The sequence below is a fragment of the Terrapene carolina genome, unplaced genomic scaffold, assembly GCF_002925995.2.
Source record: "Terrapene carolina triunguis isolate 2854851 unplaced genomic scaffold, T_m_triunguis-2.0 Scaffold68, whole genome shotgun sequence".
NCBI classification, from domain to species: domain Eukaryota; kingdom Metazoa; phylum Chordata; order Testudines; family Emydidae; genus Terrapene; species Terrapene triunguis.
This window is the reverse complement of record NW_020664419.1, coordinates 69,425,775-69,432,408: the sequence shown is the minus strand read 5'-3', so window position 1 is coordinate 69,432,408 and position 6,634 is coordinate 69,425,775.

The following is a 6,634-nucleotide window of genomic DNA, read 5'->3' as shown; positions in this document are numbered from 1 at the left end:
TTAGCATGAAAGTTGAACTTACAAATGTAGAATGATGTACAAAAAATAACTGCATTCAAAAATAAAATGATGTAAAACTTTAGAGCAAAATGACTTATGGCCTGCCAGCAGATTACTCTGATGGGCCATGTGCCGAAGGATGCTGCCCCGGCTTTAGAGCCTACACGTCCACTCAGTCCTACTTCTTGTTCAACCAATCGCTCAAATAAACAAATTTGTTTACATTTTCAGGAGATAATGTTGCCCGCTTCTTGTTTACTTCTGAAAGTGAAAAGAGGCGTTTGCATGGCACTGCTGTTGCCAGTGTCACAAGATATTTATGTGCCAGATACGGTAAAGATTCATCTGTACCTTCATGTTTCTACCACAATTCCAAAAGACATCCGTCCACGCTGATGATGGATTCTGCTCAATAAACATTCAAAGCAGTTCGGATCGATGGATGTTCATTTTCATCATCTGAGTCAGATGCCACCAGCAGAAGGTTGATTTTCTTTTGTGGTTGTTTGAGTTCTGTAGTTTCCGCATCAGAGTGTTGCTCTTTTAAGACTTCTGAAAGTATGCTCTAGACTTCATCCCTCTCAGATTTTGGAAGGCACTTCAGATTCTGAAACCATGGGTCAAGTGCTGTAGCTATCTTTAGAAATCTCACATTGGTACCTTCTTTGTGTTTTGTCAACTCTGCTGTGAAAGTGTTCTTAAAATGAACAATATGTGCTGGGTCATCATCCGAGACTGCTATAACATGAATTATATGGCAGAATGCGGGTAAAACAGAACAGGAGACATAAAATTCTCCCCCTGAGGAGTTCAGTTACAAAGTTTATTAATGCATTTTTTTTTAATGAGCATCATCAGCATAGAAGCATGTCCTCTAGAATGGTGGCTGAAGTATGAAGGGGCAGCATATCCGGCATGTAAATACCTTGAAATGCCACCTACAAAAGTGCCATGCGAAAGCCTGTTCTCACTTTCAGGTGACATTGTAAATAAGAAGTAGGCAGTATTATCTCCCGTAAATGTAAACAAACTTGTTTGTCTTAGCGATTGGCCGAACAAAAAGTAGGACTGACTGGACTTGTAGGCTCTAAAGCTGGGGTCAGCATCCTTTGGCACGTGGCCAATCAGGGTAATCCACTGGCAAGCCATAAGACATTTTGCTGACATTGACCCTCCGCAGGCATGGCCCCCCGGCAGCTCCCAGTGGCCACAGTTCGATCTTCCCAGCCAATGGGAGCTGCGGGATTACTCTGATGGTCCGCGTGCCAAAGGTTGCTGACCCCGGTCTAAAGTTTTACATTGTTTGTTTTTGAGTGCAGTTATGTAACAAAAATAATTGACATTTGTAAGTTGTACTTTCATGACAGAGATGGCAGTATAGTACTTGTAGGAGGTGAACTAAAAAATACTATTTCATCTGTTTAGTGCAAATATTTGTAATAAAAATGATAATATAAAGTGAGCACTGTACACTTTGTAGTCTGTGTTGTAATCAAAATCAATGTATTTGAAAATGTAGAAAAATATCCACAAATATTTAATAAATTTCAATAGGTAATCTATTGTTTAATGGTGTGATTAAAACGGCGATTAATCACGATTAATTTTTTTTAGTTAATCGGATGAGTTAACTGCGATTAATCAACATCCCTAATATATATGTATTGTAATATACTGCATATTAATTGGTAAAGAATGCTAAAAACATTTTTGAGATGTTATGAGTCTATTAACACAGTTTACCGCTGATTGCAACAATTCTGAACAATGGCTTTAATGCTTATCAGATGAAACGGGATGAAAAGATGTGTATTTAAAATATGTGTTTTAAAGACAATTTCTGCTTACATAACTTCTTAGCTTGAAGAATTATGAAGAAGTATATGTTATTTACAATGATTTTCAGAGACTCCACAACAGAAATGCCCAGAATTTCCAGTGCATATTTGCTGTGTAAATAATATTTAACATAATTAAGAAAATCAAAGTTGGTTGAAAAAAATTCTTTAAATCCATATTTAGAATAAATTATGTAGCAAGGTCCTAATGATGAAAATCGGTCTGCATCCATATTGCTCTGTATCATACTCAAAACACTTGGTTTCACAACTAAATGTGAACAAAAAATGAAAGAATTTGACTTTTATATGTAATTTTTTTAGATTCCTAGGCTGAACTAATTGGCTGTCTACACTGTTCATGCATACAAATAGTTCCTAGCAAGTGCTTGATTTCATTATGAATTATTATTATTTATTTATTTAAGAAGCAGTAATCATTCTGGCACTGGTTGGCAAAGACCCAATGCTGCCAAGTGCTGAGTGTCCTCAGGACCCATTTTCATTAAGGGTAATTGAAGGCACCTCACAGGAATGGCCCCTTAGGACATGTAATACCCTTGCCAGTTTGAATATACAAGACATTGCTTTTTTTCTTCAAAGCTGCTTTGCTTTCTCCACATCACAGAAAGATATTTTTCATTACCTACAAGGATTTTGGTTTGATGCATACAGTAGTGCTGACAGAAATCTAACTTTTTGTATAGATATATGAATAGCTAAGTTTAGTGATGACATAAGCTTAACTTCTGAATTGCCACTTGAGATATTAAAAGATATTATCACACCTATGTCTATCTGTCTAGGTTTTTATGTGGCAACCCTAGCTGTGGTATTATGGCAACATGACAAAATAATGCCATATAGTGTCATGGTGGTTATATTGCGAAATATGTTTCAATTTTTAATATAAACAATGAGCTAACTTGGAAATTAATTCTTGCAATACCTAAGACCTAATCCTAAACCCATTGATTTGAATAGGAAGATTCTTATTGATTAAAAATGGGCTTTGGATCAGTAATATTATATATATTATATTATAAATAATTGAAGATTCAAGAAGAAAACTAGACTCTAACAAAGTGTGGTGTTCCAGTTCTTTTACTATGAGTAATATAATGTCATATACTGCATAGCATAAGGAGTCAAAATGAAAAACATGACAGAACTAAGATATTATGGAAATGTCAATGCTTTATATTAAAGCTATGTGATCGGACTACTCAGTCACACATAATTTGGGATTAAAATAGCAATGGAAATTAAACACACTTGGCTTCCTATTGCTGTAGCATATTAACACAGTGAGGCAATACATCATAAAGCAGTATACCTAGATTCAGTCAGAATTATTGAAGGTTATGAATGATGTCTACTGGATTTGGTTTTTATTCCTTCTGTATTTATAACTTTAAAGTTGCAATAAAATCGATCTTGATGTCATACAAAATTCCCTTTTTGCAGAAACTACTGAAATTTCTGTATCTCTACAATGGACATGTTCTTTTCTATTTTTAACCTGTAAGTGGCTTCAAACCAGATAGGTTTGCAAATCATGATGTGTTGCCATTAATGGGAATCACTTAGGAATGATCATGTTCTGTAAAAATAGATCAGAAACAGGCTAATTAAATTCATCTTAAATTGCCTGAACACTATGACTAAGAAATATAATGGCGCCTGCTGTCTCTTTTTCTAATACCTTGAATAGCTGCAACTTCATACTTATGGGAAAGCAACTGTTGAAAAGGTTTATGTACTATCTCTGTATCTCTTGCTCTACTTAATATTAAATGTCACTACAGTACTTCCTCTCTGTATTTCCCTTTCTTGTAGTAGCTGTTGGACTCAGAGTGTATTAGCATTCAAATATATGGTGAGCACCTGTTGGGAATTTCTGAGCACACTCAACTTTTAAGATGCAAATGAAGCTGTGGGCACATGCAAATTCCATGGTATATAGCACAACCCAACTGTGAATGCCTTATTATGTGCACAATACAAAACAGGCAACTCTCAACTTAGTGAGTACATATCAAGCCATGATTAAAATAGATGTACGTCCGCCTGTTACATGATTTGCGTTACCTTTTGGGTGGCAATATTTTGCCATGTCAGGCACTATTTCTTAAAGTCCAACTCTTTGGACATACTTCTATTCAATAATTGCAGCTTTCACTGAAAGCTATTTCCATATGTACTGCCTCCAAGGACAGCTTTCACTGAAAGCAATTTCCATAGCTACCTCCTCCAAGGACAAATCAGCATGGGAGGAATAAAGAGAAGGTATTTTAGTACTCACATGACTTCATGTATTAGCATAAGTCATATAATAAAACTTAAATGTATTCTAAATTTCCACATGATTGGTCAATGGATACAGAAAGGCATTTTCAGTCTTACTGAAAGTGAATTTGCATGTGTATCCTGCACATATGCAAATTTGTTATTCTAAATGTTTTTTTTAATATTATTCCATCACCACAGTAATAGATTGTTCTGTGTACATGGGTTCCAATATTACACAAGTTACTAATGGTGAGTGAGCCATATTCATGTATGCTGGGACTGTATTAAAGTTAATAAAGACCACTCAGAACCCCAAGAACTGAGCCATTTCTTACTTGCCAAAGCCAGAGTTCAGGGTTCATCAGTCAGTGACATCAAATAAATAGCTAACATGTGGCAAAGAATGCACTTACTGAACTGTCTGAGGCATTAGTGATGTCATGTGATATCACCACATGTTGCAGGAGAAATAAAGGCTCATGATCTCAGGTTTTCAAAGGTAAATAGGGAAGACAATAACTTCCACATACATTGTTTTAAAATTTAAATATAAATTATAATTTCAAGACTATAAATATATTATTTGTGATACAAAATCTAAAGCTTTGAACCTGCAAACTCTTCACCATAGAGCAGACCACTGCTGCATCGATACAGAGCAGTTTGCAGTATCATGACCTAAACGCTTTTGTATTCAATTATGTAGCTGATTAAAATTCAGCAATGGTTTATTTTCTGTAACCTTTTAGTGCAATTTTAAACAAGCCCTAAGGAGTGTTGTCTTGAGAACTTTCTTTATTGTCATAGCAACTTTTGCACTTTTAAGCATACTAAATGAAACAATCAGGATTAAGACCCACACATACATTATATATTATTTACTAAACAGTTTAGATTTACCATGCAAGTTAGCATTAGATACATCACAGCACACAAGGGACACTTTAAAGGATCATTATTATTGCTGTTTATTGGTGTGTGTTTTTTGCAGCATAATTTACTGCACAGTAGAGTAATTGCGTTCAAAAGAACAATACGTTTCTTTCCCCTGTGAGGGTATTTTATGGAAAAATATATTGTTTAAAACTAACAGGCAGTGATACATTTTTCCTCCAGGTTCACACAGCTATTTTAGTTTTATCTCATTTTATGGTTTTTTTTTATGCTTGAAGAGGTCTGCTGTATTAACTTTGCTACTTTAATAGGTGCAAGTTGTAAACTCCGGTAGATTTATTACTTCCTATTGCATTATATTTATTTATCTGGTTTTTGTTATGGTGAACAACTAATATACACAAAAATCTCATTACTTTCAAAAGATGCAAGCAAATAAAGTAGGAATCTTATCTCATAACAAAATAAATATGGGTGCAATTTAATATGCGTCTAAGTAGTTTCAGAAATGATTGTTCCATTTCAGAAGGAAACAACTTCTGAATGCTATTCTTATGTGGGTCTCCCTCAATCTCTCATCTTGAAGCTGTTCCATTATGGATAAATAATTAAATAGTCATTGGAGCAGGGACTGGACCTGGGTCTCCTACCTCCCAAGAGAGCACTCTAATCACTAGTCAACAGAGTATTTGTTGCCTCCTCTCTCTGGCCCAGTGACTATTTAAATATTTATCCAAAGTGGAACAGCTCAACAGGTGAGATTAATAGTGACCCACATCTTAGAGCTAGGGCACTCCTTAGAGATTGGACAGCCCCTTTGGCAGAGAGGGGAATTGAACCAAGGTTTCCCATTTTTGGGTAAGTGATATAACCACTGGGTTTGAAGTTATAAGGAGGCGGCACCACTTCCTCCTGTGCTTCTTGCAAGAACAGCTTAGGTACCTAATCCACCTGACTTCCTAAGGCCCAAAGGATAGGGGAGGAACAGGAGGCTATGATGTGGCAGGAGTCCCAGGAATGAATGGAACTGGGAGGAAGAAACTCCCTCCCTCTTCTCCACAGCTTAGACTGTCACTCAGTTAATAATTAACATACCTGATTCTCATTTACATTTGTTCACTTACATGGCCAGAGCAGTGTAAAGGGATCTTAGTGTAAGTGAGAATAAGGTCCACTTCGGTTTATGCACATTGTTGACAGAATGCTCAGGTACCTACCTCTGCAAAAACAGAAGGCACTTGAAGTATCAAATTAAAATGTTAAAAATATCAGACAATAGGTAGAAACATCTCTCAGAATAAAGGGATCCACCGATAGTCTTCTGTACATTCACACTAAACTGCCAGAAATCAGATTGTTATGTTACCGACAAGGACAAAGTATCAAGTATTTTGAATTTTGGCTGGTGTTACAATATAATTAAACTAAGATGTCAAATACATATGGAGTAAGAATTATAGTATGGGACTGTGGAGGGCATTCTCATATGGTGGTCCTCCATTACCATTAGGCAGCAGTACCTGAAACATTTTCCCTTTGTCACTGGCAGGAGGTATCACCTCCTAGATAAAGATTCAGCATGTTATAAAGAAAGCCAGATCTCTAATTGC